Source organism: Hyaena hyaena, unplaced genomic scaffold (assembly GCF_003009895.1).
Source record: "Hyaena hyaena isolate Hyena2069 unplaced genomic scaffold, ASM300989v1 scaffold_33, whole genome shotgun sequence".
NCBI lineage: Eukaryota > Metazoa > Chordata > Mammalia > Carnivora > Hyaenidae > Hyaena > Hyaena hyaena.
In genome coordinates this window covers 2,502,963-2,526,713 of record NW_024080666.1, presented here as the reverse complement: position 1 = coordinate 2,526,713, position 23,751 = coordinate 2,502,963, and the positions used below count along the sequence as shown (strand labels likewise).

The window sequence follows — 23,751 nt, the reverse complement described above, 5'->3', positions numbered from 1 at the left end:
TCTGATCTTAGTCTGATTTTCCCTGAAGGGGCTGGAGCTTTCTATCTCCTTCGAAGCCCATAATTTGAGGGAACACTGCATTGCTATAGCCCACCCTCACCCAAGATGCGTAGTGTGCAGTGGCATAACCGAGGCTCTGAAGAAATCTGTTTAGCTTTACTTCAATACAGCTTTCTCCAAACCCACCTTACCCAGAACTCTTCTGCATGGGATCCCTGTGGTCTCCTCCCCTGGGGGAATGTTCTACTGACCCACTGCTACTTTCCTAAAGGGGAGCCCACACTCCCAGGAGAAGCCGTACATTATGGATGAAGGAAGGCTCAGGCTGGACTAATGGTGCAATTTCAGGGCTCAGCCAACTAGTAAAGACCTTCCTTCTTCCTCATCCTCTTTTTCTTCCTCTTCCTCTTCTCCTTCTCGTCCTCCTCCTCATTGTTATTATTATACTTTTCATTATTAAGCTTCTCAAATATGCACAAACAGAAGAGCATAATAAATCCCCAGGTGCCCATCACCAGCCACCAAACCAGCTTCAACAATATGCAACAATCTGCTATGTTTGCTTCATCTTTTTTTACCTGGATCACATTAGAGAAAATCCCAGGTATCATATTATGTCATTTGTAAATATTCGGTACGTAATGCTGCCGCAGCGTCACACACCTTAAAAATTAATAATAACTCCTGGATATCTGACGTCCATCTTGGACTTAGCATCACTGATTCTCTCAGATTGGTCCAGGCCCCAACTCAGGACTCAACAAAGACCCACCGAGCGCAGTTGGTTGGTGTGTCTCTTTTTTTTTTTTTTAATTTTTTTTTTAATGTTTTATTTATTTCTAGGAGAGAGATAGAGACAGCATGAGCACGGGAGGGTCAGAGAGAGAGAGGGAGTCACAGACTGAAACAGGCTCCAGGCTCTGAGCTGGCAGTCAGCACAGAGCCCGACACGGGGCTCGAACCCACGAACTGCGAGATCATGACCCAAGCGAAAGTCGGACGCTTAACCGACTAAGCCACCCAGGCGCCCCGGTTGGTGTGTCTCTTAAGACGTTAGTAATCTGGGGGCACCTGGGCGGCTCAGTCAGTTAAGCATCCGACTTCAGCTCAGGTCATCATCTCGTGGTTTGTGGGTTTGAACCCTGCGTCGAGCTCTGTGCTGACAGCTCAGAGCCTGGAGCCTACTTGGGATTCTGTGTCTCCCTCTCTCTCTGCCCCTCTCCCTCTCACGCTCTGTCTCTGTCTCTCAAAAATAAATAAACATTAAGAATATTTATCCAAGGGATACAGGAGTGGTGATGCATAGGGGCACATGTACCCCAGTGTTCATAGCAGCACTCTCAACAATAGCCAATACATGGAAAGAGCCGAAGTGTCCATCAACTGATGAATGGAGCAAGAAGATGTGGTTTATCTATACAATGGAATACTCCATGGCAATGAGAAAGAATGAAACCTGGCCTTGTGTAGCAACATGGATGGAACTTGAGGGTGTTATGCTGAGCGAAATAAGTCAGGCAGAGAAGGACAGATACCATATGTTTGCACCTATAGGTGGATTAGGAGGAACTTAATGGAGGACCATGGGGAGGAAGAAGGGGAAAAATAGCTAGGGAGAGGGAGGGAGGCAAACCATGAGAGACTCTTGAATGCTAAGAATAAACTGAGGGCTGATGGGGGTGGGGGGGGGAGTGGGTGATGGGCATGGAGGAGGGCACTTGTTGGGATGAGCACTGGGTGTTATATGGAAACCAACTTGACAATAAACTATTTAAGAAATAAATAAATGTAAATATGCATGTTAAAAAAAACAAACATTAAAAAAAGAAAAAAAAGAATATTAAAAAAAAAAAGACTCTAGTAATCTGTCATAATTTCGCCTGCACCTCCCCTTAACTCCCCCTCCACATTCTATTGATAAAATGGGGGCATTTGTCCTGAGGTCTTGGTCTGGCTTTGGTGACAGCAAAGCCACCTTCAGTGGTGTTTTTGCACGTTCCTCTAGCTCCTGTATAAAATGGTAGTTAGAGTCACAGGCTGGAGCAGTTTTAGGCTCAGCTTTACAGCAAGCAAATGTCATGGGTGGTGCCGCATTCTTCCTGTTACATTACATCTGGTTGCCCAACGTTTAGCAAAGCCAATATTAACCCATCGGTTTGGGTGACTTTTTGAGAAATCAGGTCTTCCCAGTGTCTCCCAAGTTATATCACGTTCTAAAAGTGATATAGTTCTAGATACATCTCGAACCCATTGCCCACTTTCTAGGATTTCATGGGCGACTCTCTCCTACTATCAACCTCCAAAATTCTATCAGCATATCCTGTCTTTGGCTGTCTCTGTGTGACCCTTAACCTTTCCTTTCTTTTTTTTTTTTTTAATTAGAAAAGACATTTTTAAGGGGCCAGCCAAGCTGGGGACCCCATGCTTCCTCCAGGCCCCATCCCACCAACAACTCCGTGAGCTCAGCTAGAATCTCAGGGTCTCAGTAGCCCATGGATTCCTCCACCCATCTCCTAGAAGATGAGTCAGAATCTCAAGGAGAACAAGAACACATAGTTGAATATGATAAATATGCATCCAAATTTTTAAAAACCAAATTACACAAATCAAGCTTATTCTGAGAGGTTCGTATTACCAGGGGCCTCTAGTGCTCCAATCAGCATAATTAAATACCAAGATCTCTCTACAAGTGATTGTGGGTTTCACATTTTTTATCATCCAAGGACCATTTCAGTGGGATGATTTTAAGCTAATAAGAACCCCCAAATTAGAAACTAATTAAGGAGATGGAAAATACAAATGTATTTGTTTTTAGTCGGCACTATTTTTGTCAGAGGAATCATGAAAAATTAAAATTGTTAAATACCTATATGAAGGTTGTCAGTCAAGGGCAATGTGGCTGTCTGCCTCTCCCTGCTGCAAAATTACACGGGGATCTATCAGAAACTCTTCCCTGGGGGCCCCCAGGAAGCAAAACAGAGCCTGATTTCAAGGAACAGAGTTCTGCACTGTTAGACATGGCCAGGAAAAGGGTGCTGCCATAATACTTTCAAATCCTTGCTGATTATGATTCAGAGTTGCCTCTTACTTTTCAAATGCATGGGTACCTGGCATCACCATAGTAGGCTTTCTCATGCCCATTTAACAGATAAGAACATTAAGGCCCGGGGAAGGTGAGAGACCTGCACAGGGTCATACAACAGACTTGGAGCCATGACCGCCTCTTGAACTACATGTGCTTGATTTTGTGAAACGTCCTCCCCGCTGTTTTCCAAATGTGCCACAGCTCACCTCTCAAAATAGATGTTAAGTCACGATGACACTGGTTTGGAGGATCCTTTTTGATTCGTGACAGCTTTGAGAACACAGGCCCCAGCAGAAGCAGCAGGAAGCAGGACCCCCCGTCTACAGAGGCAGCAACACAGGGACCCACAGGCCACCGCGGTGAGCATCAAAGCACCAGTGTCCCCACCACACACAATCAGGTGTTGACCCAACCTTGGAAACACCACTTCAATCCCCAGGCCTGGAGAGTCTCTGTTCGTTCTGTGGACTGCGCGATCCCGCGCAGCCGACGCCGAGTTCGTGACACTGACCTTCACCTCCTCGTCCTGCTCCTTCCAAACTAGGCCAGGAGGACATGGGGCCTTCTTGCAGACACTCTCTTTAAACCTCCTTCCCTATGGCAGAACTGTCACCAACCCTCACTCTTCTGCTGTTGCTGGGGGACGGTGGCTGGAGCAGACATTATTCATAAAACACTCCACACCCCCAGGAAGAACAGCCATACTCTGTGGCAATGGGTTCCCTTGCGCTCAGAGGCAGGTACCCAGATTTTTATGGCTGGGGCAAGACAGGGGTGATAAGGTAGAGATAGTCTTTGTCTCAAAGGCCACAGCTGGAAGAATGGAGAGAGAGGGGTTGAAGGACTTGTGGCCTTTGAAGTAGGATCCCTGGGGTGGGTCCCCAGATACTTGGGATGGCTCAGGTAATGGGTGCTACAGAAGCCGGAAACCCTCCCTCCACTGGAACAGAGCACCTTGGTGGTGTCCAAACCCTAGAGATGAAGGCCTAGGGGCCCCAACACTCCCTCTGGCAGAGCTGACATTGGGGCACAAGCTGGCTGCAGGGATGCCTCCTCCAGAGGGCCACACAGACCTGAATAAGGAGGGACCACAGGCAGACATGACTGCTGTGGTCAGGGGTCCGGGCCTCCCCTCCCTCCCCACTTTTCCTGACCTGCAAATCCCCATCGTTCTCCTACCACAGGCAGAACCACAGAAATGCCTGCTGGGAAACTTGCCAAACTTAGCCAATAGGGGAACTCAAATTGGTTGTCATTTGATTTAGGAAAATAACAAGGATTCCTTCTTGACATCGAATGTCACAGAGTAATCACTCATTATTGTATCCAGTCATCCTAGTTACCCAGCAAGATGGAAATGATGAGCGCCACTGCCAGCAAAGCCTCTGAAAGCTCAGAGAGCTTTAGGAACTGCCTGAGGTCAGCCTGGAACCAGCAGACGCTGGGGTCCAAAGACCAGCTGGGGAGACCCATAGCCAGGGCTGGTTCCAGAAAACATACGTCACCATCTAGAAGAAGTGATTCAAGACATCTCTGATTATTCAAGCCAGTTTCTCCAGGGATACATTACAGATGCACCATAAGAAGAGGACATAATAGGGGTGCCTGGGAGGCTCAGTCGGTTAAGCGTTCGGCTCAGGTCGTGATCTCACGGTCTGTGAGTTTGAGCCCCGCATCGGGCTCTGTGCTGACAGCTTGAAGCCTGGAGCCGGATTCGGATTCTATGTCTCCCTCTCTCTGCTCCTCCCCCACTCACACTCTGTCTCTGTCTCAAAATAAATAAACATTAGGAAATTTTTTTTAAAAAGAGGATATAATAGGAAGTCCTCTTGTTCAGCTCATGAGACACCTGGCCCCCAGGTCCCCCTTGGCAAGACATTCTAGATTCTAGACCTGAGCTGTCCAGCCAGTATAGTAGCCACAAGCCATATGTGACTATGGAGCACTTGAAATGCAACTAGTCCAAACTGAGGGGTATTTGTAAGTATCGAATACACTCTCGGCTTCAAAGACTTTGTACAAAAAGAAGAACGTAACACATCTCATTAATAATTTACATATTGATTACATGTTGAAATGATAATAATAGTTGGGCCTTTTGAGTCAAATGAAACACGTTATTATAATTAATTTTACTTGCTTGTGTTTTTTGAGGTGACTACTGGAAAATTTTAAATAGTGTATGTGGCTTACGTCGGTGGCTCAGGCTCTTCCAGGCAGCCCTGGGCAGGGACCCAAGTCTTGCCTTGGTGTCTATACCCACCTCACCCTGCCCCACTCCCAGAAACTGCGAGGGAAGCCCAGGAGGCAAGGCTTCTCCAGACTCTTCTCGACACTTCTGTAAATCCAAGCCCCGCCCCTCCTGCCCTCTCTCCTACTCGGTGCCCACCTAGAACCTGTGGGCCCAGCAACTGCTGAAGCACTTGAACTCAGTCACCATTTCTGAGTGTTTGGATCCACCTGGAATGATATCTTCCACAGCCAGATAAATTCTGCTAGCCCGGTTTTTGGAGCCCAGGCCTCAGACCCCGTTAGGGCATCAGAAGCCCCAGGAATCAGGATGCATTTCTCCCAGTCTTCTCTGCTCCCATCCCTGCCAGCCTGTGAGCTCCTCCAAGAGCAGCAGAATGGAAGTCAACTCAATGTATTGATCACTTGCTATAGTGCCAGCTGCTGTGCTAAGTGTTTTGCATGTTCTATTTTATTTAATTCTCCCAACCAGCCTGTGAGTGAGACAGCATGGTCCCTGTCTTAAAGATAGGAGCCTGAGGCTCCTGGAGTCCTGGCTCTGTCCCCACTGCCATTCGTTTTCCCTCAGCCCCATCCCCCCTCCCTTGGGAGCAGAGATGCCTTATACATTTTTTCGTTTCTGCCTAATACAGTGCCCAGGACACAACAGGTACTCAGCAGTATTGGTACAATAGGTTACGAACCTTCTCATAGACGGGGTCCTTCGCTCTTTCTTGCCTTGATCAGAAAGCATATTGTCACTACTTTCCTGAGGCCACACACATGATGAAAGTCCTCACATACTAGCATGCCACCTGAGACTTTTCTGCCCCTATCACCTGCCCTCCAGGGTCAGCTCTGCCCAGGTCCTCAGGCAAGTCTGAGATATACAGACCACCTTCTCGGCTGAGAAGTGGGATACGTGAATAGTCCAGGGCCAGTACCCAGAGACACAGCCCCAGGCTGCTGTGCAGGGCTATACTTGCTGGGCTCCCTGGAGCTTACTTTTCCCTCCTCCCCACCCACCCTTTTATTTCCTTATAGACACAGGAGCTAAGTCCTGGGCCTGCCTAGTGTTGGAGGCTGACCCATTTCCTAGAGCCGGGTTCAGCTTTCTAAATTCCTTCCTCGTCTTATTCTTTCTGCCTGATTTAGAACAAGGCCACCCAGAAGTCCTAATACTCTGCCCCTCCCCACCCCTTGGCCTGACCCAAAGGATCCTGACACTGGCCTGCACTGGAATGGAATTTGCCACACCTCCTTGGGCCTCCTGCCCCACGCCATTCGTCCTTTTCCCCCGCCTGCTCTGGTCAGTTTCCCAAGGCCTTAAGCTATTTTTATTTCTGCCCTAGCCTGCCATTTTCCCCAAGGTGGAAGTTGCCAGAGTGGTACCCTGTATGACACACCGCGAGCAAAGACCAGATGACCAAAGGTAACAGGCCCTCCCCAGGATCAGAGCTCACCTTTGGGGTCTCCAATCTCACTGGCTCCCTGTCCTTCCAGCCTCCGAACCCCACCTTCAAGGCCCTAGGGACCTGTTTGATGCTTCTTGTTTAGTTGACTTCCCAGGGTCAACTGCTAGACCCAGGGTATCTGCCAGCCCCCTCCTGTGTTCCTCAGACATCTGCTCATGACCTTCCCAAGGCACTCTTGACATCTGCTACTTGATCTAGCACCCTTGAAGGGATGGAGGGAGACATAAACTCCCTTTTTCCTTTTTTCTACAAGAAATACCAACCCATCACCTCACCCTATCATTGAAGAAATCTCAATCCATCAGGAAGGCTTCCCAACTAGAGAGGTCTCCAGATCTGTCCCTCATGTATCCTGCTTCATGAATCCATGAAAATGCTCTTGCACCTCTCACTGCCTCTGTTTCCCCACTGGCATCAACTCCTGGCCTCCCAAGAGGCTAATGGGGAATAATAACTTCTTGATTTGTTACTTTGAGTTCTTCAAACAAGAGGTGCTCCATCTATAAAGGCATCAGGCCTTCCCATAAGGCATAGGAAGTGAACCCACCTGCTGCTAAATCTTCCAGGGCCTGGCTCCAGCAACCACATGGGGCAGAAACTAATAACTATAAAGTGACCATCTATCATCTTATCAGGCCTTACGGCACTTTGTTTGCATAGTTATCTTTCTGAGGGTTGACATTTTATGTCTACTGCAGGCTGATATATTCTCCTCCCTGCCACATCACTCAGAAAGGATGGATGAGCCCCAGGTTCCTTACCTGTCATTACACCGTGTACATGTCGCTGGGGGCCGAAGCATCGATTCTTCTTGAGTCTCCTTGGTTGTGTAGCCCTCCTGATTTGGCGGCCCCAAGTCCAGTGGTCTGCGGATCACGGTCACTCCTCAGGCCCTGGCGGGGCTCCACGCCATCCCTTCTTGCTTTCCCGGCTGGCCCCCTTTTCAGGGGTGGCAATACGTTCCAAGCTCCCAACTACTTCAGAGGGGATCTGCAATCAGAACAGAGGCCTCTGTCGCCTACCACGACCAGAAACACATGTCTAAGTTTTAACTGTTGTAGAACTTTCCAACGATCCTCTTATTGCTCTTTAATATTAGGTCCTGCAGTTACTGGTGATTATATAGATTTTACCTCAGCCAGGGTCTTCACTGCCCACGTCCGACCCACCAGCTGTACCCCCAGGCCTTCATGTGCACACACACGCATACACACACCTTTCATTCCTATTTTCTTACCTCTGTATATTTTGTTTTATCTGACTGAAAGACCCACCCTTCATCCTACCTAATATTCAGAGTTGAGCTCATAACAGCTCACTGCCTCAGGAAAGAGGAAAGAATTTGCTACTCTCCCTCCGATGTTGAGATACACAAAGAACAGAGCCATGTCTACCAGGGACATTCCACCACCCCTGGGGTGAGGCTTCCAGTGCACTGTGGTTTGGGGACTCCAGGAAGGCCACCACCTATGGCTTATCATGAACTTCCTTTCATAGCCCTTGGGCTCAGAGCAAGAAGCAAGGGTTGAGATGCAAACCCCACTGAGTGAGGGACACAGACTGGCTCCACTGAGTTACCACGTGTCATAGCCAAGACCACAGCTCACACTCTACGGGGTGGGAAAGCCCCAGCTGTAAGTAACCCCACTGAGCATGGAGGCCTGCTCACCTCTGGAGACTGGGTCCATGCCAGCCATAGCCCTGTACCTCTGACCAGTCACGTCATCCCCTTCTAATGGTGCAGAGGGTTCCTGCTACCCAGGATGACTGCAACTCTGAGTTCCACCCTGACCTTGGGCTCTTCTGAGCTTCATGCACCCATTTTTTTCTTTCTTTCTTTTTCTTTCATAGTTTATTGTCAGGTTAGTTTCCATATAACACCCAGTGCTCATCCCAACAAGTGCCCTTCTCCATGCCCATCACCCCCCTTCTACTCTCCCCTACCCCCATCAGCTCTCAGGTTGTTCTCAGTATTCAAGTCTCTCATGGTTTGCCTCCCTCCCTCTCCCCAACTATTTTTTTCCCTTCTCCTCCCCCATGGTCCTCTGTTAAGTTTCTCCTGTTCCACTTATAGGTGAAAACACGGTATCTGTCTTTTTCTGCCTGACTTATTTCGCTCAGCATAACACCCTTGAGTTCCATCCACGTTGCTACACATGGCCAGATGTCATTCTTTCTCATTGCCATGTAGTATTCCATTGTATAGATGAACCCCATCTTCTTGATCCATTCATCCGTTGATGGACACTTAGGCTCTTTCCATGTTTTGGCTATTGTTGAGAGAGCTGCTATGAACATTGGGGTCCATGTGCCCCTGTGGATCAGCACTCCCGTATCCCTTGGGTAAATCCTAGCAGGGCTATTGCTGGGTCACAGAGGAGTTCTATTGTTAATTTTTTGAGGAACCTCCACACGGTTTTCCAGAGGGGCTGCACCAACTTGCTTTCCCACCAACAGTATAGGAGGGTCAGTGCACCCATTTCTAAGAAGGGGCTGTGGCAGGTGGAGAGTGTCCACCAGGGCGCCCAGCACTACGAGTGAAGGATAGCACCATGGACAGGGATGAGGGTGGGAAGGAAGTCAGGGACGTGAGGTCCCATGAATTCTAATAAGCACAATGATGACAATGTCTTACAACACATATAATAATTAATACCCTTCAAGCTGGTTTTACATCCATTGGACTTACTTGTTTCACAATACCAACATAAAGGGGTATTTTGAGCATGAGGAAACAGAGCACAGAGATGTTGAGAATCTTGCTAAATGTCACACAGTAGTTAGTAAAAGAGCCAAGACAGGAACTCCTGACTCCCAACTATCATTCTTTCCAGCAATCTCCCTGGGCCTAGGTTAATTTCCTGTCACCTCAAGGGGATGTTGGGTCAAGAGGAGTAAGAAAGGGGAGGAGAAAAGAGGCATGGTTGGCCTGCCATTGCAGGATGGGGACAAGAGAAGAACAGGCATGCCTTTGGTTTCTTCCCTGATATAGGAGGGTTTAGGAGGAGCAGGCACAGAGAGAACAGAGTGATAAATAGGAAGACAGGAATGTGCAGGCTCCTGGCTAACAGACGCAGCTCAGGCAAAGAGGAAATTGGCTGTGATAAATAGCCCCAGCATTCTGGGGGTGGGGTAGGGACTCTGCCAACCTTGAGCTTCCTGGGGGACTCGGATCTCTATAGCTCCCACCTCCCAGGCATTTCTGGGCAAGGCATCGCTGGGGGATTAAAAGCACCCTTGAACAAACTAGGCAATTACTATTATTACCTTCAAAAAGCGCATACACATTCATAGGTTCTTTTATATATGTGATATATTCCTAAATAATAAAAATGAGGGGAAAAAAACCCATAATGCTCCACCCCTGTGAATAAAGATCTGCTCCTAGACAACCCAATTCCTTGCTTGATTCCAAAGCTGCTCTCTGCTTCTATTGACAGGGAGGAAGTCACAACTTGGAAATTCCTACCTGGTAATAGAGGACAGGGCAGGGCCAAGCTCCTTCCAGAGCAAGCAGCACAGGCCACGGGCCTAGAAACCCAGGACAGGTGGCAAATCCACGGAGCTAGGTGGGAAAATTACCCAAACACTAATGGCAGTCACAAAGCTCAGTGCAGACCCACATGCCCACCTCCACTCAACAGCAGACCAGAAACCTCCGAACATCAGGAAGATGAACAGCAAATCATTGTCTTGGCATTAGCCCTGAATCCCAGGCAGCCCAGTGGGCCCTCGGTCAACCTTGGAGCTCTTAAGTGAGCCCCATAACACGCAGGGGATGCCATCGGGGAAGGAGAACACGCTGAGCCCCTTAGAAGCCAGTCACCGGCCTGTCCTGCTCGCTGCGTGGTCACTGGGCAGCTGTAGCTCCAGAGGCAAACAGCTAAAGCTCATCAATTCTCATTGGGGGTAGGGAGGGTGAGGAGAGGTGGCCTCCTGAGCCCTCCTGCAAGGTGGGGCTGAACCGCATTCACAGCAGATGGTGCTGTCGCCCTCACTCCGGGATTCTCATTCCTAATTATCTGTGCTGTCAGCAAAACAATTAACCCTCGAAGAAAAATTGCGCCGTCCACTCCCAACCATATGAAAAGGCAATTTTTCCCAAGGACGAGGGACACTCAGGGCAGCGGCAGACGGAAAGTAGGGCAGCCTTGCATGCGGTTCCGGATCTCGCTCACCCTGGGCAATTTCACCGTCCTCTGACCTCCTTGGTCTCTGAGGCACCGCAGGAGCCCCTCCTGCCTCTAAGCCTGCACTTCCTTTCCCATCTAAAGGTGGGGAGCCCCATCCCTAGGGTCCCCTTCAGTCCCACAGCGTTACCAGTCTACACGGACCCAGTCTTTTCTTTCGAATTTGAAGTTCCTGGGGAGCTGAGCCCGCTTCCTCGTGTGTTCCTTCATTCATTTGCTCACCCGCTTATTTATCTGCTTGCTCATTCATCCCATTATTGCATATTTGTGTTGCTCCCAGGAGATACAAAGAAAATATCTATTCAGCCTTCTTGACCACTGCTTGGAGCTTCCTTCCCTGAGATGTGGGGAGAGGAAGGGAGGATGGGGCAGGGAAAGGTGGGGACCCCAGCCAGGAGCTTGAGCACTGGGCAGGGCTTGGCTTCAGGCTGCGGGAAGAAGGTCCTGTTGCTGCATGTGGATTCTGTCTCAAGATTCGGCTGCAGTAAGGCAGCCCTGGCTCAGAAGAGCTGATGTTGAGCAAGCCACTTTGGTCCTCGGGGCAGGCCTGCAGGGGGGCAGAAAGGTGTGATGGCCGGGAGCCCCCACCAGCCCTGGGGGGGCCAGTTACTGTACGGGGTCTGCACTACCAAGGGTGCTCATTAAATATCTGAGGCAAGATGAAGGAACCAGATGGCCCCTCCTCAGAGGAACTGTTTTAAAAAGCAAAGGGAGTTTCTACAGGGCTGGGATGTGATGTCTTTTCCCCAGGAGTCTATAATTTAAGGCCCAGATCACTTGCTCTAAGTCACGCATTCTCACGCATGGACATGAAGTCCAATGGATATTGTACACATTCCATCTGGAGATGGGCCAACTGCTCCCAGACAGGGAGATGGAGCAAGACTCCGCTGCAGGTGGCGCCCCCATATCCAGCCTCACCCACATCCCACTCGCACTGCCCCCCGGAACTGCCCCTGAACAGAGCAGGGAACTCTAGAGGCAAAAAGGAGAGTCCAGGTCAGGACACTGTCTGGCCCCCATGGGGCTGTGGGCCCCCTACTCAGGCAGGGGCAGCGCTTTGGCCACCTGAGAAGGAACACAGAAAACAGAGAGGGTTGGACTGCGGGTATGATGCGTGGGATAGAGAGCTGGGACCCTCCTCCACCGCCATTTTGCCCAGGTCAAGCCCGTGACATCTTTCTTCCCTTCCCCCATTGCCCAGCCAGCTACTGGTCCTTGCCCTCGGCCAGGGCCCAGGCGCACAGGCTCAGATACCAGCTCCTCGGCATAAAAGGAGCGTGTTTATATTCAAAGCAGGCTCTTGCCCACTCAGAATCTGCCCACCCGAAGGCAGCACATGTGACCGCACCCCCTGCCCAGAGTCCAAGCGGGACACATGCCAACCTCTGGCTGGAGACATTTCTAAATATGAGCCTGGCACAGAGAGTCAGCTTCCCAGGCCTCCTCTACCCTGGGAGACCCAGCCAGGACTTTCGGGGCTGCCGGGAGGGAACGGGCTGGGGGCAGGCAGGCAGGGTCAGGAGGCAGCCAGCTGAGACAGCCAACCACCCTAGAAATATCGCCTGAACCCCTCCTGGCCTTCCACCCTCATTAAGGGAAGAGGCAGGATTGCCCTGCATCCAGAAAGTCTAATCAATTGCCCGCAACCCTTGGCAGTGGGGACGGGAAAGCCACTGCCTGCTCAAATGTGCACGGATTAAAAATATACAAATGGAATATTTTTTCTTCCCCTCTCCTCAACCCCCCGAAGCCTGGGATGCTTGTTAAAAATAGCCTGGCTGTGGCATGGCTCCTACAAAACCCAATGGCTGGCAGGAAAATTAAGGAGCCATTGGAGACAGTGCTAAGTGGTTACCCCTGGGGACTGGGCTGGGGCAGAGCTAGGAGGGGCTGCTTTCCAGTGCATCCGGACACACTGCTTGGATTTTTAACGATAAGCAGATATTATTTTTATTAGTTTTTTTTGTTAATGAAGGTTATCCATCCCACCTCTAAGTGACGCTTAAAGCTGAACTTGTACTGTCCTAGCAACCCAGCAGCCTGGTGCTGATGGGCTTGGTGGTGCACTGACCCTCAGCAACCAGGGCACCAGGCACAAATACAGCCCCGAGTCGTGAAAGGAGCACTGAATCCAGAGTCAGGGTCTCAGATCTGTAACAAGGTGGCTGTGTGACCTGAGGCAAATCACTTGAGCTCTCTGGGCTTTAGTTTCCAGTGGGATCAAATGCTAAACCAGGTACTTCCTAGTCCTGGCATCTCCCAACGTAAAGTATTGAGGGAAAACATCTACGACTTGCTGTGGATTTCTCTGGACCATGAACGGGCAAGGGGAATGCATCCCTGGGCAGAAGCAGAGCTTTAAAAGCAGGAAGTGGGTAGGAAGGAGAGAAGCTATTCTGAGAGAAGAGACAGACTCCATAACTTGCTGATGAAGGGCAAGGCAGAAAGAGCATCACTTCAGTATCCAAAATGTCCTGGGTTCAGATCCTGAATTGAGCTGTCAGCAACTATGTGAACTCACGTAATTGCTTATCACTCATGCCAATCAACCTCTTCGTCTGTCACATGGGGTAAGAACACCCACTTCCAAAGAGCGTGTGCACATTCAATATAATACAGTGAAAAAGCACCTAGCTCATTCTAGAAGCTTCACATCCTTTTATTCTTTTCTTTCTCCTATCGTCCCCCCTGCCCTGCATTGCAGGGCAGTTAAGGGTTGGGCCCTGGATCACGTTTGTACCCCCCGCTCCACCACCTAATAGCTTATGACCTTGGCAAGCCACTTCATTTCTCTGTGCCTCGGCTTCTGCATCTGTAAAACTGGAGTGAGCTATGGCTCAATGTTGAGGGGCCCCAGCCCACAGTCCTGCCTCCACTAGCCAATGGGACCCTCGGTTTTCAATCTTGCATCTTCCATGGGTTTGCCAAGTAGGACTGCCTCCAAAGCCCTCCCCCCGCCCCCCTCCAACCTCTCTAGGGTTCCTGGCCCGCAGTGGCCCACAACCTGAGTTATCCTGCTGCTCTGGCCCTTCCTTATTCACCCCCACCTCCTCTCAACGTGGTCTCCTCTCGGCAGGCTATGCACCTGGCCAGGAGTGCGGATTCTATCCTGGAGGCAATGGGGAAATGGGTTTCATATCAGTGCTTCTCAAGCTTTAATGTGCTTACAAGTCACCTGGGGATCTTGTCAAAATACAGATGCAGCCTCTGATTCAGGAGGTCCCAGGGGGGTCTGAGATTCTGCATTTCTAACAAGCTCCCACGGGAGGCCCATGCCACTGGTCTGGGATCACCCTTTGATTAACAAGGCTGTCGAGTGGAGGAAATCCGTATGTGTGTGTGTGTGCGTGTGTGTGTGTGTGTGTGTGTGTGTGTGTGTGTGTAGGGGACAGAGACACGGCAGACAAATTATCCAAATCAAAAACAAGAATAAAATTTTGACAGAGATGGCACGATGGAGACCAAGCGAGGATTCCAGAGAAGAGGAAAAGGAGAATGTTTTACAAAATTACGTAGCCTTACCCAAATAATAAAAGAAAAATGTTGATTGAGGGGGCCCTGGGTGGCTCAGTCAGTTAAGCGTCCACCGGACGCTTAATCAGGTCATGATTTTGTGGTTTGTGGGTTCCAGCCCCGCCATCAGGCTTTGTGCCGACAGCTCGGAGCCTGGAGCCTGCTTCGGATTCTGTGTCTCCCTCTCTCTCTGCACACCCCCCCCCCCACCTCACACTCTGTCTCTTTCTCTCTCTGTCCCTCTCTCTGTCAAAGATAAATAAATATTTAAAAGAATTTTAATAATGCTGATTGAGATAACGCAGGAACACAGAGGCTTACTAATATTAACTAAAAGAGCAGAGGGCCAGCTATACACACACTACGTCTGCAACTCTGCCAAAGGCACATGTACAAAAACTGATGGTAAGTCTATGACTCAAATCACGAGGGCTGTGTCATAGTAATGCAACTACACGTATTTGTATTTCTTTGTCATTTTCTAGACGTTCTTAGTGAAGTTCTAACATTTTTGTAATTCAAAATGTATCTTATACATATTCTTATTTGCCCACTTCCCCAAGTTGTCAGTTCTTCTGTGTTACTGAGGTTTGATGTATTTTGAGCGCAAACTGCCATTTGCTGCAAGGGCTGGAAAACGGTGCATTAAACCTTCTCAGTCAAACCCAAAAATAAAGCAACCCAGATTCTGTTATTCCTCTCAGCCAAGGGTCCAGCGCTTTGGAAGGCTGGCGCTATCACCTCTCACTATAGCAACAAGAAGACCCTGGTAACCCCGAGCTTACGGTTATTAAGAATAAAAATAGGAAGTCTGTAGATAGATGTGCAGTAAGAAGCTGGACTGGACAGGCCAGGCTTAGAGCCCTCTCTGCCTCTCTTGCAAGGAAGAGAAAAGCAAAAATCAGACTCTAACAGCTGATTCCTGCAAGACTACAAGGTGTGCTTGGCATTTTCCTCTGTGTTGTCCAGGTCAGGGGTATACGCTGCCTCTCACACCAATTCCTGACCCACCTGGAGGTGGGCTGTTCTAAAAGACTCAAACGTTCCAGGCAGGGGATGCTTGCGACTCACTGATGTACTGGGCATGTTCACACCGCTTCCAGCTCCTTGCCCCCAGGCTGTCCCGTGCATCCTGGCAGGGGCACCCCTCCACCCACCCAGACGCACATCCGTCCTGTGCAGGGTCTCTTCAATTTGACCTTGGGCAGATGTTCGAGCCCCCCGCCCACCCCCGCCCCTGGCTCCTATCTATCTAGGCCTTGGCTCTTACCTCTGAGAGGTGGGAGGAGGTCCCAGCCCTGGTCTGTCTGCTCCTGCTCCTCAGCCCCTGAATCCACTTTGGTCCCTGGTGAACCAAGTTCAAGGCCCAGTTCTGCCAACAGCTGGCTGTAGAAACTTGGACAAATCACTTCCCATCTCTGAGCCTCAATCACATCATCTATACACGTTTTAAAATGGGTGTATGCAATCTCGCAGTCTTTTTTGACCATGATGCTCCATTATGAGAACAGAAATCAGCATTTACCAGGCAATACAGATGAGATATTTCACAGACAAAGTATTCTAGACAACTAAACATTGCCCCCTCAAGCAACAAATTGTGTTTCATTTTAACACTATTGCACAAATTGTTTTTCTAAGCGTTGATATGCTTCTCTTCTGTTTGTGGCAAAGGATATAAAACCTAGCACTTCTTGGGTACTTCCCTTGCCAGTGTTGTTCCAGAAAGCACTGGCCGTGGTTGAGCTGCTCTCGATGGTTAGCTGTTATCTCCAGGAGGCTCTCTGCTGTGCTGGGGGATTTGTCCTCACTGTGAAGTTTTCTCTCTTCTTCTATCTGCCCCCTTCCAACAGGGAGGCTCCCAGAGCTCATGCTATCTGTTTGGGTACGTCTCCCTGAAGAAGCTTCTTGGCTTCTAATATGCAGCTTAGAATCCTCCCGGGCTGGGCAACCACGGGCTCTGAGTGAAGGGTAGGGTGGAGGCATTTTTAGGAACAAGAAGCCACGACTTCAGCCATTTTCAGTGACCGGAGGCACTTTTCCCTCACGCTGAGATCTTTGTTCTGGATAAGAGGGGTGCCGGCAAGCTGATCTCTGGATACGTGAAGTGTCTGTTTCTTGACCCCGCACCTGAATTGGTAGCTGTTTCTGCCTCACTGGGTGATTTTCCCAGATGCAGGTTTAGACTAGACCGTCAGAGTTGCTAGCATTATTACTACACAGGCCAGACTAGAAGGCAAGCTCAGGGTCAGAATTTAACCCCAAATGTCCATAATGTCACCCCCTCCACACCGATCTTCAAGTTTTAGTATCCATTTGCCTTGCTTCCTCCCATAAGGATGCCACAAGTCCCCAAATTAGGCTTTCTTTTCCCTGCTCCCTCCAGGAAGCCACCTGGAGGCATTAGGTCAGGTGCAGCCTCGTCCCTCGACCAGAAACACTTGGGAGAGCAGTGAGAGCAGTCCTCTGCTCCTCCTCTCCCAGCGACGGAGCCGGAAGCCTCAACCCCAACCCCTGCCTTTGCCCCTCCCTCCCAGGTGGGAGCCAGCTACCCCCAACAAGCTCTTGCAGTCTGTATTCATCATCAACCCTACACGTGCCCCCGGAACATGTGAGCTTCCTGTTCTGTGCACAGTGGAGCCCCCTACAGCACGAATTCTCAGGGCGACACCAGCAGAGAGGCTGGAGGTCATGGTCATAAAAGAGGATTTCAGAGTTTCAAGCCTGGAGATGGCTAGTTCTGAAAGGTGGCCTTGATGGAAAGCCAGGCTGCCCACCACAGGAGGGAGAAGCTTCCAAGGATGAAACATCAAAGCCACTTTGAGACCAAGGTGGGAGGCAGCTCGCAAAATACTGAGGTCAGCAAGAAAAAGGGCAGGGGATGGGGGCAGAGGCGGCCTGGGAGACCCATGTGGGAGGCAGCTGAGGGAGGAAGGGGGTGATGGATAACGGGAGCATCCGAGAGGGCAGATTTACCAGTCCTGACCTGACCTGCGATTTCACCCTGAAGCCTGTCAGGAAGGGGCCTCTTCAACCCACATCCCTGCTGGATTTGGCCCAGAAGCAGCATGGCAGCAAAAAGAAGAGCCAAGATAGTAAAGCAGCACCAACTTTGCAAAATAATAACCGCCACCAGGAGCCGGGCATCTCCCAAAGACAGGGCAAGTCCATCATCAGGGGACCTCACCCTGGAACAGGACCCTGCTTCTGCTTTGCCGGCTGCTTTGCCAGCGGAAGTGCATACACGGAGCTGACGTGAGCACAGGGACCAGACCCGAAGGCAAGCTCGGGTTCAGAATTCGGTCCCAGCTCTGTACCTCCCAGCGTGATCCCAGGTCAGAGACCAGCTCCCACTTTTATGGACCAGCAAACTGAGGCTTAGAAAGGAAATGCCTCCAAGGTCACACAGCTCATAACTGGGGAGTCTGCATTTACACCCCTTACTATGAGCCCCTCGAGCCCCGAGCCCCTTGGCTGCCGCACTTCCCTAGACCCCACCCCCCACCCCAGGCAAGGATAGTGGCTCCAGGCTGCTTTGTTCTGGGAGGCCCTGCTGTCTCCTGGCCTGAAAACACTGCTCCAGCGCCTCATGCAGAGGCTGAGCCGGGCCACAGGATCACTCCCTCTGGCAGGGCTGGTTTCCAAGAGTCACAGCGTGCACACGTGTCACCTGGCTGTGCGTCTGCACCTCCGCTCAAACACACACAGTGCATTCGGCCAGGAGAGGAAGCCTGAGAGATGAAGCCACTGGAAGGGGTGCGGGCGGAGAGGGAAGACAGCCGCGGGGGGAGGGCTGCTGAGTCGGAAGGGCTTTCAGTGCAGCTCTGGGTGTGGTGCTGGCAGCGGGGCGGCCGCAGGACCTATCTGCAGCCGGGGGGCCTTCAAATGGAAGAGTACCAGCGCCCTGGCAATACATGACAAGATGGGGGGCACTAAAGGAGGAAGGCATTTTGCCTTCATTTCCTATAGACATGGCCACAGACAAAGGAAATGGCAGAGAACAATGTTAGATTTCCTCTTTATAAACCAGGCTCAAACCCCAAGTTTCCAATGTGTGTTTGTGTGTGTCTTGTGTCCTTTCTAACGCCTACCTGGCACCGCCAGGTGCAAACTTTAGAGGCCGTGTACATGCTTCCCTCCAACAGGTTTCTAGTGAGTCCCTGTTGTGTGCTGGCCCTACTGAGATGATGAGGGGACAGCAGACCCCTGCCTGAGGGGGCGTGGGGTCTCATGAGGGGAGGTGGGACACACGCCTCCGAAAGCAGAGGGCCAGGGTCACCCGGTCCTTGAGTAGTGCCCGAAAGAACAGTGCCCACACTAAGTGCTTTAGGAGGAACGTTCAGAGCAGAACCCACATTCTCAGGAGGTTAGGGGCTGTCCAGTCCTAGAGGTGTCAAGGCAGGCTGATCAGCCACAAGCAAGGGAGTGGAGGGCAAGTCCTGTCCACAGGGGCCCATGGTGGCAAAAGTCCTAGAAATGCCATGCCCAACAGGCCAATGCTAAGGGGCAGGGGACACAATGTCCATACACTGGAAGCCAGTTTTAAAGGGAGGTGGAGATATTGCAAAACCTGCCAGGAAGCCATTGGGGCAGTGAGTTCCCCGTTAATATTTCCTTGTGTTTCTATCCCATGAGACTTTATGCCGATACACATAAACAGCAATCTGTATAATTTTTACCCTTTTTTACACAAGCAGTACCATACCCCCGTACTGTTCTGCATCTTGTTCTTATCATACCTGTGATGTATACCATCCCGGATCGGTATACAAAAGCGCCCTTGTTCTTTTTTATGACTGCATACTATTCCACCATATGGCTGCACTATAACTGATTAACCCATCTCCTGCTGACATTTATATTTTTGCTAATCTGCCCTTACAAATGGCCCTGCAATGAACAGCCTTGCCCATATGCCCCTTCCTGTATATACCCGGACCTGCAGATAGAACTGGAATTCTTGGTCAAAGGACATGTGCATTGAAATTTCACAGCTACTGTTGAATTACCCTCCATAGAGTTGAAGTAATTTATGCATACGCTCCCTCCTCCAGCCTTCTGTAGGAGCGGACTCATTTCGGCAGGGACATCAAGGCTTACATTTCCTCTGTGTCCCCACACTGCTCATTCCAGGGAAAGGCTCAGGAAGCCTTTGGGGGTCACATTTGCTCACAAGCATCTGGACTCTTAGTAACAGGGGCTGGACCAGAGAGGAGGATGAAACCAGCAGCCAGCGAAGGAAGGGCTCAAGTTCAAAGGATTCAAAAGAGCAGTGGCTTTGAGCCTCTTGAAGAGCCAAACTGCTCCTCCTGCATGGACATCCTGCTGTATTGAGAGACAACAGGTGTCCCCAGTGGGGACAGCATATTAGCACCGTCTATAGGAGGGACTTTCTGCATGTGCTCCACGAGGAGATTACAAGTGATTTGGGTTTCCAAAGTCCCAGCTGCACCCGTGGTAAGAAAGAACCATTTTCTTGCTGTTAATCCATTCCTGGTGGAGATGTTGCTTCAAATTGAATGAGCCTTTTATGTGCTGAAGTCAAATGTGATCTAAAAGATAAGTTAAATCGCTTATTCCAGAAAACATGAAACCTTTGATCAGAGTGATTAAGATTTCACAGCAGCAGTCAAGGAATCGGGGGGGTCCCTGAAGTACCCATTCCTCCCACCAGCCTGGCCTTGGCCCACCCCAACAGAGCAAGCTCAGGCTCTGGCCCAGGACCCAGAATCCTACGCGCCAGGAGATTTCTCTCTGGCAGAGCGCAGGGGAGACTGGAGGGGAGAGAGCAGGGATCTAAGTCCCTACAGGTGAGCCTCAGGGGCCCTGCCTGGCCACAGGGGCAAGAACTAGACGGACGACACCCTCGGCCCAGCTCTTTCCTCACCTCTATCCAACTTCTACTTGGCCTTCTAGGTTCAGCTCAAGGGCCCCCTCTTCCAGGAGGCCACAGGCACCCCAAAGTATGATCCTAGAGTGCTTCTGACCCTGAAACGTTACCTTGTCTGCGCACCTGTCTCAGCACCCACGGACAGTGAGCACTCCGAGACAGAACCCCCACAGTGTTTGACCCCCACTAAGCTCAACACGTGCTTGATGAGGGATGGAAACTGAGCCCCAGGAACAGTCAGCACAGCTACCTGTCCGAACGATGTCACCCACCAACCTGTGCAAACGTTCACAGCCCTGGGGGGTGCCAGCCACTGTACTAAGCTCTGAGGCCTCCGATCCCCATGTTGGGTCACGGGTTCCAACAGGGCTTCCTGAACTGAAACGCCAGCCTGGCCCCGAAGGCCCGCTGTTTGAGGCACTCCTTTTCGCGGAAGCATCACCTGGAGGAAACGCCCTCCCCGTGGAGTCACACTGTTGCTGAGTGGTCCTCCTTGGCTCCTCAGCCAGCTAGGGGTGGGGCACATGAGTGGGAAGGCTAGATCTGGGGCCCTGCTGTACATAAGTAAGAGGCAAGATGAGGAAATTCTCTGGAATTCTAAAAGCAATATGCAAATAGAAACGGTTACAATGATAATCCTTCGCTTTTGCTGTGTCTTACAGTCTGCATAGAACTTCCTATCTGGGATCTCCTGATCTTCAAAGCAGCCCTGGGACAAATAAGACCAGTCACACCCAAGTTACAGATATGAAAACTGAGGGGCGGCTAGCTCAAGCCCCAACTCACCCAGGTAACAAGGAGCTGAGCTGACAGCGGTCTCCAGGTCTTCTAACTCCAAATAGAATGTTCTGTTTCCCACATCAAGATAGACGCTCCAGCATTGCCTAAAACCTCAGCTTTTAGCTGTGCAGAACACCTTACTCCTTTTTGATCCCTCTCTTTCCCCAGATTTGTTGATTGACCAAGGAGCTTCCCCAGGCTCTTTGTGATCAGGAGTGTTGCGGGGGAGGGGGAGGTGGGCAGAGTCTTTATCCGGGGTGCAGCCTAGGCTCAGCCTCTGACCCACTCTGGGCCTGTAGGAGAGCTCCCATCTCCCAATTTCCTCTAATTCCTCATATCCTTGATGTTAAAAACCATGCAGTGACCCTAATCTAGGCCTCTCCAGGATCAGGCAGTCAGATTTTTCTAGAAGGGCAGCGGCCCTTTGTGACAACAGGGATTGCTGGGCGGGGCCGGCCTATATGGAGAGAGCATCTACTGGCTCCCAGCTCTGTGCGTGTCTTCTCCGTGACCCCTGGCAACGGCAGGTCAGAGTCAGCACAGAGGAGGAAGGGCATGTTATGTGTCCTGCCCACAGCCATCTCACGGCCTGGAAGGGGTCAGGTCCAAGGACTACTCTTGCACTTTCCTTCACAGCATGGGTGGGAGAGGTGGGGACAGAGGCCCGGTGCGGGGCCTCTTATTCCACACACACGCACCCAAAAGGCTTTCTCTGCACTTCAAGCCACCTCCTAGGCCTCCCAATTTTTCCTTCCGCTGGTGAATTATGTGGAACAAAACATATTCAACTGATAGCCGGAATCAGACTCCTGTTTCTCAGATACTGTCACCCCACAACAGCATCGTCTGGGGCGGGACTGCCTGGGAATCCACCTGTGTGGTTCACACCTGTGGGCAAAACGCTATCTCCCTCTGAGGCCCATTTAAATAAACAGGTGTTTTCGGCTGACATGCCCCATCTCAACATGAACACAATTAACGATGTGTTGGCTCATCACGGTTTTTTGTTGGAACGTTACGTGCGCTGTAGACCCTGTTCTCCCTTCCGGGGACCATCTGATATGGGAAAACTTGACTTTGCAATGGGAAAATGCGAAGGTGGTTAATCACCCGGCTGAGGGACTCACCTGAGAGTGAGCTGTCACTCATCATCCCCAAATACAATCACAGTGGAGTTCCTCTTTCACACAGTTGCAGAGCACACTTGTCTAATGGACTTGGAAGGTGGCTTGAGAGGCACAGCTATTTCCTGCTTCCCGACTGCAGATCTAGCACCAATTCCAACCTATTAGCCAGTTAAGCCAGAAAGGAGAAGGCTGGTAGGTGGAGGTGGTCAGAAATAGGGCAGTGCACTCCTCTCTGTGTTCCTCAGAAATGAAGGGAAATGGGCTGAGCTATTGTGGGCCCCCATCCACACCTCCTATGTCACGGGCATCCAGGCCCCTCTGGCCTCATCCCATCCAGAACATTCTTGTTGACCAGTCTCAGAGGGCTTTCCCGGTGTGCACTGTGTCTCCTGCTTCCTCCCTGATGCAAAGTGCGATACTCCACCTCTACCACACCTAGCCTCCACACCGCCCCCCTGCCTCCAGACATATCCGAGTCTAGTCCTATTTGTCTTGCCTACTGGTGCCCCGAGAGCAGACTGCCTTGTAAACCTCTAGGGGGACCTAGCAGAGAGCGTGCTCGGGTGACTTTCTTTCCTTCTTGATCATTCCTGGTTCATACCATGAGCCTTTTGGAGAGGGTGGTATTTTTGAACACAAGGATATAATCTCTAATGGTGATATTTCAAGAACTAGGGGGGAGAAATAGGGTGGTGGGGGAGAGGTAACAACAGAGACATCTCTGAGATGCAGCCTCGAGATCATGCCACACGGACTGGCCACGAGCTACGATGGCGAATGTGGTTTTCAAAATGTGACACAGTCCCTTTCCAGATGTCTGCTTTGGGGGACCAAGCTGCGGTTGATTTGTTCCCAGTTCATCATGGAAGGAAGCCTGAGTTCCTCACTGAAGCGTTTTGGGCCTTCCACGGGGTCTGCTCCTATAAAGCCTCAGCTCCTTCCTGCCCTGAGTGAGAACCCACCTTGGCCACTGGCTTCCTCCCTGTCCCCAGGCCTACTCTGGGCTTCTTTGTCTGGGCCCATGCACGCCAGCCCCTCCCTGAAGGAGATGCGCTCCCATCTGAGATCATGGGCATGCAGTGCACGGCACAGTACTCCAGGCCTGCCCACCCGTACGGCCTCTCTGTCCCAGGAGGCCTCCCCTGACCACTGCACACTCCCTCTCCCCAACTTCCTCCATGCTTCTGTCCTTGGTGCACTTTATTATTTTTTTTAGATTTTTTAAAGTTTATTTTTGAGAGAGAGAGAGACAGAGTGTGAGCAGAGGAGGGGCAGAGAGAGGGAGACACAGAATATGAAGCAGGCTCCAGGCTCTCAGCTGCCAGCACAAACCCTGACACGGGGCTTGAACTCACAAACCACAAGATCATGACCTGAGCCAAAGTCAGACGCTTAACCAACTGAGCCACCTAGGTGCCCCAGGTGCACTTTAGGACTCTGACATTCACCACCCCATATT

At 50.7% G+C, this 23,751-nt stretch overlaps 1 protein-coding gene across 1 annotated transcript in view; it reads right to left on the bottom strand.

Annotated features, from left to right (window-relative positions):
* Positions 1–21,531, bottom strand: part of ZBTB7C (zinc finger and BTB domain containing 7C) — a 296,924-nt gene extending 275,393 nt beyond the window's left edge. The window contains exons 1-2 of the mRNA XM_039228812.1: positions 21,172–21,531; positions 7,551–7,779 (exon numbers count right to left, since the gene is read on the bottom strand). The gene's annotated coding sequence lies outside the window, so the exon portion shown is untranslated. The remainder of the gene's footprint in view (positions 1–7,550; positions 7,780–21,171) is intronic.
* Positions 21,532–23,751: the final 2,220 nt, after the last annotated feature.